The sequence below is a fragment of the Triturus cristatus genome, chromosome 7 (genome assembly GCF_964204655.1).
Source record: "Triturus cristatus chromosome 7, aTriCri1.1, whole genome shotgun sequence".
NCBI classification, from domain to species: domain Eukaryota; kingdom Metazoa; phylum Chordata; class Amphibia; order Caudata; family Salamandridae; genus Triturus; species Triturus cristatus.
The window spans coordinates 1189738822-1189753098 of record NC_140590.1 but is presented as its reverse complement, the minus strand read 5'-3'; the positions used below and the strand labels follow the sequence as shown (position 1 = coordinate 1189753098).

General features: G+C 49.5%; 1 protein-coding gene across 2 annotated transcripts in view; it reads right to left on the bottom strand.

Moving 5' to 3' along the window:
• LOC146811430 (taste receptor type 2 member 40-like) overlaps positions 1-13469 on the bottom strand; it is a 206575-nt gene extending 193106 nt beyond the window's left edge. For both annotated transcript variants that reach the window (XR_014965826.1, XM_085614511.1), the window contains exon 1: positions 13253-13469. The gene's annotated coding sequence lies outside the window, so the exon portion shown is untranslated. The remainder of the gene's footprint in view (positions 1-13252) is intronic.
• Positions 13470-14277: the final 808 nt, after the last annotated feature.

The window sequence follows — 14277 nt, the reverse complement described above, 5'->3', positions numbered from 1 at the left end:
TATAAAAATAAAGGTTGCGGTGATGTGGGCGGCTGTCAAACTGCTGGTGGTGCACAGTGCTTAGTGCCACCGCTGGCACTACAATATCAAAATATATCCCTCGGCTCCTTTATGAGAAAAGAGAATGGCACTCGAAGTCATGGACGAAAAATAGCCTGTTTAATGGATCAGATCTCCCCGGGCACGAGGACACATCAGAGATGCGTTTCAGCAGTTGCAACTGCCTTTTTCAATCTGACTTACGCCATAAGGGTGCTCCATTTAAATAAAAACATTAGTAGACATAGAAAATGTTCTACCCGCTTGTAGCAATATAAATCAATCATCCAACGTGAAACACATAAGGAGATGTAAAGTATTAAACATCTTAAAAATAGATTGATAGTTTCTCAGTAGTATTTGACATGTACCTCTTTAATGAGTAGTTATAAATTATAAATATATATATCTCACCACTTTCAAGTAATTGTTAGTTCAGTGTTTTCATATGTTAGGACATAGTTTCCATGAAAAGATATTTGTTTTATTTCTCTAATAACTTTGGCGTCATTTGATAAATCTGCATGAAACATTTTTTTTAAAGTTCACCCACCTTTACTCCTTCATAGAAAGATTCATGCTGATCTGTCAAGAGGGGGCCAAGAAAAAGGGAGGGTACCCCTTAATTCTCATAGGAAACGTTGCTGTACAAGACAAAAAAATATAGCTGACCGGAATTACACCAAATTTGGCAAAAAGTTAGTTCTTTACTCAGAAAGTGAAGTGTTTGTGATTTAATGTAAATCTTTATTATGCTACTTCGTGAAATTAGCTCTAAAATAACAGCTGGGTTTGGCCATGAAGGGGTTAAAAAATTACGTATGCCTAAACTGCTGGTGTCCGGATATGCTCTTTTTGGCCAATATAAAGGGGACTACTCCGTCTTGATTGGCTGACTACAACGTGAATAATATGTTGTGGCAGCCATTACAGGACTCAGTGTGTGCACCTTCACTTGTAACGAATGAGCACAGCACGGACACTGTAGTTTAGTGTCTGCTCAGACCGCCGGCTTTACATTGTTTCTCCCTCTGAAGTGCCTCTTCCTTTTTGCCAATCGTCTGCTTTAACACGCTCTGATGACAGTCGTGGTGCCAACCGTCTCCCTCTCTCCGTCTGTGCACACATAATGTGTTTATGAATGTTCACGTGGGTATGCACATGAAGGTACACATGAGTTTAAGCCCATACACAATAATGAGCAAAGAGTGCATGTCTATGTAAACACCTCCCGCATGTTTGCGCATGCGCGTACATATATTTGTGCATCCAAGTCTGCATCCATGGTATGTGCACATGTGCCAGTGTTTTTGTGCAAGTCTGTATGTGTGCCTTCAATTGTGCGCATGATAAACCTGTGTAGTTGTGTGCACAGACACGTCTGTGTGCTTGCATATGTACATGTATGTGTCTGTACCTTGTTTGATACATACTTGTTTTAGGTCTCGTGTTGGACAAGTCCTTTTGATTCTTCTAGATGTATTTATAGGTATAATACTTACTCATCGAGACTTTTAGACAACCGTCTTCATCCATTGATGTGTTGCTGAGTTAGTCACTCTTTCCTTCCGTACACTACAGCGCACAGCAGGGGGCGGTGGAGCAGACAGCTTCACCCACTGGCTAACGTTCACTGAGAGGGAAAGCCTCTGTTCTTTCACAGTGAGCTCATCCGCATGCAAAGCAGCTTCCTTCGGTGCCTGGGGCTGCTATGGCAAAGAGCGCATTTGGAGATGAAAAAATATGTTAGCTTCCAGACAATGGTTTTATTTTATATTGGCGAGGGAGTAGCAGCTACCCATCATTGGGAGATTAAGAGGGGAGGGGGGGCAAGCCAACACTAGACCACTTTATTGTGTGTGAAAAAGGCCGCTTTATTGAAACAGGTGCATATCACAATTTATTTCCTTGGCCACTGCCTTACAAAACTAAAACCTCACTATACAAGAATTTCCTGCCCCCTTGTTGTTTCCCCCACCCCTACGATCCCCACATCAGTCCCCCCATCCCACAAAATACAACATAACATTACATAACCATCATATAACCCAATCCTACCCAATCAGGCCTTTCCAAATCCTAAACTCCCCTGACCGTACCCACTACCTGCCTTTGTGCTACTGTAACTAACCAACCTCTACTCTGAACTTATCCAACCTAGTTACCCTTTCCATGTTCCTGCTCACAAACTACCAAAACTATAACAACAAACTCCAGCCAATCCCGGCCAACTGTCAACCACCCCGCCTGCACCTGTTCCAAGCGACAATACCACAAACTGCCCCTATGTACCTGTTCCAACAAATGCTGCCTACGAAAAACCCCAAAGACAACACGTTCTGCCCGAAAAACACCCCTGAAAAACCACCAAAAATTAGGGAGGGTGGGAGGGCCAAAAAACCTGCCCTACAACAGCGCTCCCAGCCACCAGGTCACCAAACCTAAAATGGTGGCTGGGTTAGCGCGAAATTACGTTATATAGCCTTTGGGCTATCTTTTACAAAATTGGGCTACATTTGGGCTATCCCCAAATGTAGCCCAAATCCTTCGAAATGGCCGCTACGGCCACGACCCCCTCTCCCAATCTGCACCGGGGGGCAGACCTCGCTGTGCTCGGCTGCCCCCCAAGCTCCCATTGGGAGATTAAGGGGGGAGGGGGGGCAAGCCGACACTAGACCACTTTATTGTGTGTGAAAAAGGCCGCTTTATTGAAACAGGTGCATATCACAATTTATTTCCTTGGCCACTGCCTTACAAAACTAAAACCTCACTATACAAGAATTTCCTGCCCCCTTGTTCTTTCCCCCACCCCTATGATCCCCACATCAGTTCCCCCATCCCACAAAATACAACATAACATTACATAACCATCATATAACCCAATCCTACCCAATCTGGCCTTTCCAAATCCTAAACTCCCCTGACCGTACCCCCTACCTGCCTTTGTGCTACTGCAACTAACCAACCTCTACTCTGAACTTATCCAACCTAGTTACCCTTTCCATGTTCCTGCTCACAAACTACCAAAACTATAACAACAAACTCCAGCCAATCCCGGCCAACTGTCAACCACCCCGCCACCCAGAAAAGGGGCGGGAGTGTAGGCGGATACGCCGTCTCCCCCCTTTTCTGCCCCCCCCAACTAAACCCCCATTTTCCATTAACGCCGATAAACACCTACCAACCGCGCTAACACCTCCAACAGATACAGATCCATCCCTATCCGAGACCAGTGTACCCCATCTTCTCTGAAAAGTTCCTGCGTGTCGTAACGAATGTCCCTATGAGCACTCCTATCAATCCCTAAATGCCGACAAAACCGCACCGGCTCTGTGTTCAACTTCCTTCTTGCCTTGTCAACTGCCCCAGGATTGACTGCCCCTCTCCCAACACTCCAGGGGGCAAACTCCGTCCAGACAATGGAACACCCTAACCACCGAGCTTTAATCAATGCCAAGTCCCTCTTCATAGCCCACAGCAGCGCCAAACCCGTCTCCCTGACCATATCGTTGTCTCCCAGATGCAAAACCCACACGTCCGGGCACCTACCAGCCCTTACCAGCCCATTCAGCACCGATAACAGCTCCTTCCAACGCATGCCACCCCTGCCCCTCCAGGCCACTGAAAATAAATCTTTATTGAAACCCAAGCTGTCCCCAAAGTAACTCAAGCGGGCCTGGAGCTGCTCCCGTTTCACAAAAGCATGCCCGACAATCCAGATGGACATCTCCCTGGCGAGGGGAACCATAACCGAGCCTGAAAAGAGAAACGAGAACGAACACATGAGAAACACCAACCACATCTTTTTTTTATTTTTTTACACCTCCCCCCACGTCGCTGCGCACATAACGCTGATAGCAATCCGATGACCACCTACCCAACTTCATAATGTCCCCTCGCTCCCAACCCCTAGCATGGGCCTCTGACGCCGCCCCAATCCGAAATGAATGCGTGCCAAACCCCTTCCCATCGATTCCCAGTCTACTCAGCGCTTTACTCAGCACCGCTAACACCTGAGAAGCCTTCTCGCCCTCCCCTACTCTGACCACCCTACAGGGAAAATTGAGGTGTCCCAGCAGTACTTGAATGTCCCTAGCCGTCACTTTCCGTTTTGCCAAAACATTTGCTAGCAGCCCCAACATTTGCTGCTTTTTATCCGCAAGAAGGCGTGCCTCCCTCAAACCTGAATCCAATTCAATGCCTAAAAAAGGCCAGTGCCGTGCTGGGCCCCTTTGTCTTCTCTGGGGCCAGCGGCACGCCCATTTCCCTCATGATCTCATTGAAACTGTCCAGAGTCTTCCGGCAGTCCGTGGAGTCTGAGGTGCCCACAAAAAAGAAGTCATCCAGGTAGTGCTTAACTCCTTGGTGACCCGTCCGTTCCGTAAACAACCATTGTAGGAACGTGCTGAAACATTCAAAAAGTGCGCAAGACATGGAGCAGCCCATCGGCAATGCTTTGTCCACGTACCAGTGACCGCTGAATTGTATGCTCGACAGATCCCAGTCATCTGGATGACTTGGCAGCAGCCGGAAAGCTGACTTTATGTCGCACTTTGCCATCTGCGCTGTTGCGCCCGCGGTCACCACCAGTGACATAGCCACGTCAACAGAAGAGTAAGATACAGTGGCCGCACTTCCGTTAATAAGGTCATTGACCGACCCTCCTTCCAGCCATGACAAATGCTGTATGAGGCAAAACTGCCCCTGCTCCTTTTTGGGCACCACTCCAATGGGTGACACAATCAAATTAGGCAACGGCCAATCCTGAAAGGGACCCGCCATGTGGCCCTCTTGTACCTCTTTGTCCAGTTTAGCTTGCACTACCTGAGAGTGCTCCCGTGCTGATCTCAAATTGTCCGCCCATCGCCGCACCCGTGGGCCCTCATACCCCAGTCTGAAACCCTCAAGAAAACCCCAACCGTAACTGCTCCGCAGCCTCCCTCACCGGATACCCGATGTGGGGGCCTCAGCCCCTCCCAAGCTCGCCCCAGTCGCCTACAGAACGTCCGCCCTACTCTGACCACCCTACAGGCAAACTTGAGGTGTCCCAGCAGTACTTGAATGTCCCTAACCGTCACTTTCTGTTTCACCAAAACATTTGCTAGCAGCCCCAACATTTGCTGCTTTTTATCCGCAGGAAGGCGTGCCTCCATCAAACCTGAATCCGATTCAATGCCTAAAAAGGCCAGTGCCGTGCTGGGCCCCTTTGTTTTCTCTGGGGCCAGCGGCACGCCCATTTCCCTCATGATCTCATTGAAACTGTCCAAAGCCTTCTGGCAGTCCGTGGAGGCTGAGGTGGCCACAAAAAAGGAATCATCCAGGTAGTGCGTAACTCCTTGGTGACCCGTCCGTTCGGTAAACAACCATTGTAGGAACGTGCTGAAACATTCAAAAAGTGCGCAAGACATGGGGCAGCCCATCGGCAATGCTTTGTCCACGTACCAGTGACCGCCGAATTGTATGCCCGACAAATCCCAGTCATCTGGATGACTTGGCAGCAGCCGGAAAGCTGACTTTATGTCGCACTTTGCCATCTGCGCTGTTGCGCCCGCGGTCACCACCAGTGACATAGCCACGTCAACAGAAGAGTAAGATACAGCGGCCGCACTTTCATCAATAAAGTCATTGACCGACCCTCCTTCCGGCCATGACAAATGCTGTATGAGGCGGAACTGCCCCTGCTCCTTTTTGGGCACCACTCCAATGGGTGCCACAATCAAATTAGGCAACGTCCAATCCAGAAAGGGACCCGCCATGCGGCCCTCCTGTACCTCTTTGTCCAATGTAGCTTTCACCACCTGAGAGTGCTCCCGTGCTGATCTCAAATTGTCCGCCCATCACCGCACCCGTGGGCCCTCATACCCCAGTCTGAAACCCTCAAGAAACCCCAACCGTAACTGCTCCGCAGCCTCCCTCACCGGATACCCCTGCAAAGCCACCAACAAGTTCCCACGTTAACCGGAGTATGAACCTTTTGGCCCAGTCCCCTTATACCCCCTCCCCCCTCCCGACTGCTGTTGCTGCAGCTGGCCCCCTGCCTGAAAGGCTCCCGACTGCCACTGCTGACCCCCCTGCGATTGACACTGGGCCCCCCAACATTTGACCAGTGCATGTCGCTTTCCGCATCCGGAGCATTCGTGCCGGAAACGGCAGTACTCCCAGGTGCACAGTCCCTTATTGTAATCCCAACACGGTCCATTCTCTCCTGCCTGACCCCTGCCTGCTCCCCCCACCCCCCCTCAGGTGGGTCCTCCTCGAAAGGGCCGATAAACGAGCGGTAGCCCGCTGGCTGTGAAAATGGTCTTCCCAGACCCCGCTAGACCCATCGTATGCTGCCACCAATCTGTATCCAGCTCACCCCACTTCGCCTCTGGGTCCCAGGCCATGCAAGCCCGGAACTTCTCATCATACTGGGCCCAGGCATATCCCCCCCCCCCCGTAAGTTGCGCTTTCCGTATGACATCCATGTATTTAAACATGGCCACTGACCTCTCTGGGAATTTCTCACAATACACACTTGCGTAAATGAGGAAAGCCGCCGTCCAATTTTTTATCGTCAACGGCACCTTAGGCCGCTTTGCCAGTTCAAATTCCTCCTCCTTAGAGCCCTCCTTCGCCCGCACTTCCCTGTGCAGAAGTTTAAGCATCTCCACATATTCCCCTTTCCATATCCGCTCTTTGGTTGCCCGCAGCAAATGCGCTCCCAAGGGCTTTGTCACCCCCATATACGGTAAACGTTTTATTTTGAGCTCCTTACTTTCCAATTTTGTCTCCCCGTCCCCTGCCTTTGCGTCAACTGTCCCCTTCGTGTCCGTCAAACTCTCCCCGTCCTTGCCTTTCCCCCCTTACCTGTGTTCTCTGTGCCCACTGCCACATCCCCAACATACGCCCCCTTGCATAACCTCCCCTCAGCCCCCCCGTCTCCGTCAGACCCCCCCACCCCCATGGATACCATCACTGGGCGCCCGAGCAAATGCCTATTACCTGGCGCCAATGACTCCGTCCGACGTTCCTCACTGCGTCCTGTCCGCGGGGCCGAGCCGGTCTCCCACCTCGATGTCCGACCCGTGGGCCACGCCTGGCGTCGTGACACCTGCAAAACACTAGCCACAACATTACTCGGCCCCCCCTCCCTGTCCTCCTCCACATCACGCCACTCTCCTTCCTCCATACTACCCTCCTCATAATCCAGCTCTTCCTGCCCTGCGCCCTCAGCGCTTCCCGCTGGTGGTGCCGACTGAACTCTGCGTGTTACACAAACATCAGCCGCTGCGGTGCTCCGTCGACGGTGCCCCCCGGGGTGCTGCCACCCCGTGGGTGTTGGGGCCGGCGAGCCCGTCCTGGGCCTACTTGTGCCAGCCGCGCCGGGATCCCTCGCCGGTACGGGATATGCCGCCCAAGGCTCCACCCTCCCTTCTCCTTGGTGCTGTCGAGCCGCTCCCAGCCCTACCATGTCTGGCACCCCTCGACGGTCAGGTTGTCGGTACACCGCCTGAAACGAAAAGGAATGGTCTGGTGTGCTGGGCCTACCTCCATTCTGGCTACCACTCCACCCCCGCTTGCCTGCCCCCAACGTGCTAGCCACCCACGCCCGCCCCACCGCACTCAGATCCCCTACCTCTACCTCTGCACCGCCCCCCTCCTCCCCGTCACTCCACTCCCACAAGCCTGCCTCCCCCGCTCCCTGAACGCTCGGCCCAGCCCCCTCATCCTCCACCTCCCTCCTCACGGACCTCCGCCCCTCTGCCGTCTCTCCGCTCCCCACGCCGCCCAACCCCCAGGCCCCCTCTGTCTCCATGCCCCCCGTCCCTCCTACCCCCCCCGTGCTCCGAGCGCCCTCCCCAACCCCTCTGCCCAGGACTCACATATGTCCAGGTCTTCCCAACCCCGCTCGCTCCCCTCCGATTCACACAGTACCGGGGAGTCCCCCCCCTACTGTCCCCCCCTCCCAGCCCAACTGTATGGCCCCCAACCCCACCCGCCACCACCCTTTCGTGGGCCGGTAACTCCCCGCCAAAACAGCCTGCTCAAGCCCCACCGCCTACCGCCCCCCCTCGCCCCCCTGCCTGTAATCCCTCGCTGACCAGGCTGCCTCAAATCACCCCTAGGGCCTGCTCCTCTGACATATGGGCGGCCCCTTTCCTCAGTGCTCCGCTCCCGAGACCTCTGCGCCGCTCCCCTTGTTGTGGGCCCTGCCTCGTGGGCCTTGGACGGCTTAGCCGCTGCCCCCTTGCACTCTCTCCGCTCACTATGCTGCGGGGCAGCGCTCCTCCGCACCGCGCTGCCCCGTGAATATGCCTCCGGCGCATCTCCCTTGGCTGCCTCATCCCCGTCAACCCCGCCCTCCCCCGACCTCTTGCGCAACGCCTGCGAGTCCAGGGCCGCTCCTCTGACATACGAGCAGCCCTCAGATGAGTTCCCACGCACGCCCTCCCGCTCCGAGGCTGCTCCCGTAACAGCGGAGCGGCCTTCCATAGATTTCACCCGTGGCGGGGGGGCACACGACGCTCTCCCCCGCCGGGCCGCTCTTCCCCGCCCCAGCTCCCGACCAGAAACCGCCCCACCCGCGACTCCGCCTACCGCCTCCACAGCCCCAGGGGCCGCGCTCCTAACATACGCGCGGCCCCTGCTACTCACCATGCCTCCGCTTGCACTCTGGGGGGGGCAAACATGCCGCGACGGCGGCCGCCACCCCAGCGGACGCGCGCCTCACCGGGCGCGCGGCCTCCGGCGCCTCCGACACCAGCAAGTCCATCCCACCATCACTATGCTGACAAAACTGCCCAACTCGACCAAACAACTTCCCTGACCAAAAAACCTGCCCTACAACAGCGCTCCCAGCCACCAGGTCACCAAACCTAAAATGGTGGCTGGGTTAGCGCAAAATTACGTTATATAGCCTTTGGGCTATCTTTTACAAAATTGGGCTACATTTGGGCTATCCCCAAATGTAGCCCAAATCCTTCGAAATGGCTGCTACGGCCACGCCCCCCTCCCCCCTCCCAATCTGCCCGGGGGGCAGACCTCGCTGTGTTCGGCTGCCCCCCAAGCTCCCAATAGGATTTTACCAAAAACAACTAAAAACACTAACAGTCTGAGAGCCAAGCCAGACCAATCAACTTTGACAGTTTTTATCTATTTTAAATGGAGGCCGTTTCCCTTGAAGGAAATGGGGCTGCGTTTTTTTTAATTTTTTTTATTTTATTTGAAGATTTATATAGTGCGAACTCGACCCGAAGGTATTGGAGCGCTTTACATGAGCACCGGTTACGTTACACAAGGACACGTTCATTGGTTTTTTTTTCTGGTAGGCACGGGGAGATTCAGTGATTTGCGCTTAAACAACCAAAGCTTCGTTTTTGGTGAACGTTTGATAGAGAGTTAGCTACTACTCACTAAACTGTTTTTAAAAACTCACAAAGGAGATGGGGTCCAAAGGTTCCCCCTTCCCTGTGTGAACGGGTTACCTTGGGAGTCTGTAACTTTTCATAGTTTTGTGACTGAATTAAGTTGCAAAACATTGATATCAGCATTTGGAAAGGCTGCCTGCAACATGCCTCTGACCAACACCTATTTGGTAAGGTGTCCGAATCTCATTTTAGGATTAAATAAATGTTTACTAAACCCTAAAATTGGAATTCTACATTTGAAAAAGCATTTTTGATCTTGCAAATTCTGATTCGGGGGTGTTTGCCACTGTAAAAATGTATTTGATATTTGGAGTGGCGTCACTAGGGTTGGTGTCACCCGGTGTGGGTAACTCATGGTGTCACCCCCTCACGACTTACCGCATGGACCTCCTCCGCTTCGAGTCCGCTAGCCTACAAGCCCTAGATTAGATTATATCTACTTGCAAACAGTCACCAGTATACAACGGATCAATTCTGTGTGTATACAGAGCATTTGGAGAGTTATTTGAAAGTAAGAGCGATGTCTGGATGTAAGTGCAAACCCTCAAATTCCAACAGGCCAGGTTTTAACACAAGTACTTACTTCCAGGCCCGATTATCCACTTTTCGACCATCCCGCTCCTGTGTACCTTATCTCACAGCTGACCTTCGGGCCCCAGCCCCATATCAGCCCCATCCAGCTCTACTTTCATTATTCCCATAAAAAACATTAGAAAAATCACCTTCAAACTTAAAACATTAAATATAGCAGTAAATATAATTAGCACGCACTTTAAAATATGTTCCACAGTTGCCCTAATGACCTGATTGCTAATTACATAAAAACAGAAAGGCAATGACAGGGCCGGTTTTATCGCTAGTATGTAATTCCGTCTACAGGGAATGTCACATGAGCCAATGAGGATTACAAGATGTAGGAATCACATGGCATCCATACTGGTGGGCAGTAAATTTAAAGAGGGTTTGGGCTGGGGAAGCACAAACTCAGGATTTAAAGCATACTGTAGTGGTTGGGGCTTGGCTTTACTAATAAAAATGTATATCGGCCCAAACTCTTTTTAGGTACATTAAAATAATGAAAGACTGGGGAATTTCTAACTTTATAGTAACACAAAAAAAGTGAAGTTCTAACTATACCATTCATGTTTGTCTGCAGGTCTTTGGTGACAGTTCATAACCACTGTCCAATGATAGGATTGTAACTTTTGAACTGCAAGTAACACAAGAATCTTTGTGACAAAGGCAGTAACCCACTGAGCTATCCTTATACAATACAGTTTATCTGCATTTCAAAACTACCAACAGGCAAAGGACTGCTCTCCAGCAGGATCATTAATCACCAGTTCTCTGGACATGTTTTATTGTTGCCTTGCATCCATGGCCATGATAATGATGTGCCTTGCTGGGCCTGTGCAGATTTTTAAAATAAAAACAAACAGTAATGAGGTCCTTAATTATCCCCTTCCATTCATCTTTAAGACTTTCATGTATACATCCATCTATCCATCGTTTCATACTTTCATGAATCCTTTCACCATTCCATCCATCCACCCTTTCATTATTAGTTTTCCATCCATCCATCCTTTCGCTCACACTTCCAAACATTCATCACGATATGCTAAGCACAGATTTTCAGCTTATTTCTTTAAACCACGCCCTTAATTGCATCGACCACGTCCCTTGTAGAGACCCCCCCCAAGTTTTTGTTCATTATACTTAAAGCCCTGGTTAGAATACTTGTAAAGTATGTGATAGCATATGTTTCAGTCCTGCAAAAGCACATGCTATTTGAGTAGTTTAAAGCCCATCAACAAGTGCAATTGGTTGTGGTGACACCAGGGCTTTTCCAATGGGCCTGAAATCCACTTGCTGTGGCTGGCTGCAACAAATGAATAAAAAAAGACAACACTCCTCTATCCATACTGAGGGAAAAAAGTTACGAAAAAACAATTGGATGAAACGTCTTGAAATATTTTGAAATAACCTCTGACACTGCATAGCATAGAGCGATCCAGGCAAGTCACACAAACGGAATACTTAGTTTAGTACAGAGGATTGAATACATAAAGGCAAAATTAGGCACACATGCAACGACTGACAGGCTGAACTGGCATATCCCACCAAGAGACGGAGACCGGTTCTATTTACCCATGCCTCACAGTGCTTGAACCTACAGCGCAGAAACACATGGGATCGCCCACCGCCCTGCACTATACAGAGTCGAATTCCTATTACATATTTATGCATGAAAGATTGGCTTACATGTGCAAAAGTTGGTTTTACACTCTAAAAAGCTTTACTTGCATGAATACTTTTGTGCACAAATCTACGTGTGTGCTGGAAGTCATCCAGAAGTGGTTGTTTAAGGGCAGGAAAGAGTGTGTGCCCACCAACAAACTTGCATCTTCAAGAGTATTCACCAACTTCTCTCCAACCCATTCCCAAACTGGAAAGAGTCAGAAAGAGACTCCTGACAAGTGCAAGAATAAACAATTTTTTCAAGGGTTAAAAATGGACTACACGGCCATAAAGCTAGGTGTGGGTGGAGAAAAAAGAATTTCTCCAGGGAGGGAATATTTTTCGCTCCAAGCAAAAAGAATAAGATTTAACAAAGGAACTTGCTTGGTAGATAACCATGAGAAAAAAAATATTCATATAATTGTCGTTTCGAAAATGGAATTCACAAAAATGTGCTAGGAATACGACTAGAAACCAGAAAATACCACAGATTTCCAGCTCTACTTGTGCAGAATCACTTGACTTGCGTAAAGTCAGACATCTGCACAGGTCTTAGCGTGCAATTTTGTGACTTTGAAACGGAGCCCTCATTGTTGCCCCCATAATGGATTTACGCTGCTTTTCCATTACTTTTCCTTTAAATAGTGCCATACACCTAACAAGGTTTTATTAAAAATGACAGAAATTATACAGTTGACCTTAAAAATGTTATGATAATTTAGCAACACTGTCTGTAACCTTTGTCTATTTTTTCACGTTGTATTATTGGGTACATTTTATTTTTAAAGCAAACTAACTGCACTGTAGTTTAGCAACAAAACATTCAGTCTCTGTGCTTGCAAATATTCTTTTGGTACATTGTTTACTTCCAATATTCAGTCACAACGTGTGCTTCCGTTTTTCTGCATACATTAGTGTATGAAAGGAGCAGTACTCTGAGCATTTTGAAAAGGTAATAAAATGTTTAATTTTGCAAACGTGCATACATTTGAACCACTGACAGTAACGCATGCTATGCTAACATCTCACTCTACTCCCTCAGGAAGCTCTTAACAATGGGAGCAACAGTAAACTCACAGCTGGACTATGCCAACAAACATTTGCAACAAAGGAAATGAACAGCATGAGCCAGCTAGGGAAAACCACGCAGTGTATTTATCAAAAGATTTTTCCACCAAAGAGCTCATAACAGAATTCTATGTTATGCCAGTTTTTGCCGGAAAAGCCAAAGACTGTGCCTACCCTCGCTAAAGAAATATTTTTAAAAGTTATTCTCAGTGCCTACTGACACCCAAGACCTACTTGCCAATGTATTATACAAAATCCTTAGGCTACAAGGAAACAATGTTAATTTAAGATCTAAAATCAATCAATACTTAAGCAAATGAACACCGGCCAAAAAACACTGTTCATGCACAACCTCCCCCATTAAATCGACCGTGGAGTGAATTCCTCAAATAAATGCTATAAAGTAGGGTACAAGGCTGAAAAGGAATGATCCCTGATGAATGCTGCTTCTAGGGGAAGGGCATTAGGCAATAAATAGGCAATACTAGGCCACTCACCTGCTGAGTTGGTGGTGGCAGACAGGGGGGGGGACTACCTCGGTCGGCGGCCCGTTAGCCTTAAAAACCAGACTCCGCTCCGCTCCTCCTTGCAGTTGGAATAAAACAAATTAAATTATAGTGGCAGTGTGGCGACCTGAGACCTCCTCACCTCCGCTCCTCGTCTCTCGTGATGCCAAGTCACGCGCACTTGGGGCCCAATGCTGCGGGATTCGGATTCGTCCAACAACCCCGCCCGACTGCACCCCTCTAGTGACGACGTGACGTCACTGCCAAGGCGCGCAGACGCGGCGGAGGAGGACACAGTGCGCGCTGCGCACAGGTACCTCCTGCTGAAGGTTAGGTTGCGCGCGTCGTTGCGTTTCGGTTTCGTTTCTGGACTGCTGGTTGGTGTCAATAACACGGACGGTTGCAGTGCACCACAGACCACACCACACCGACCGGACCGGCCCTTTGGTGTCACCCCCCGTGAGGGTGTCACCCGGTGCGGTCCGCACCCCCCGCACCCCCCTAGTGACGCCACTGGATATTTGTCACTTAGTTTTATCCATTTCCCGGAGTCCTGATATTGCTTCCCTTGCGGTCATGAGAAAAAAATCAAAAAAACTGAAAGGTTTGCCTATGGGAATGTCGAGTGTGATCCACAGCTTACCCAGGAAGAGAATGTTTCTGCATTCATTCATAAGAACTTTATTTCGGCACATTTGGCCATAAAAGCACCGTTTAAAATAGTAATTTAAAATTGAATAAAATACAAATGGTTAAAAAGGAGAATAAAAGGATCTACATTCCACGCTCTGGAGCAGCATTTCCAAGCATCAGCCATCTTGGAAGACAGGACATAAAGTGCTTGTGCAATGTGCATTTAGAGGCTATTTCCAGGCAATAGTTGGCTCCTTTTTGTGTTGCAATTTTAAAGTTGCGTCACTCATAGAGATGGTGACTGAGAAAACAGAAGAGCGATGCATTTACTCAGACAGCATATTTGCCTCCAGTTATCAACACGGTGTTGAGGTAAAACCACA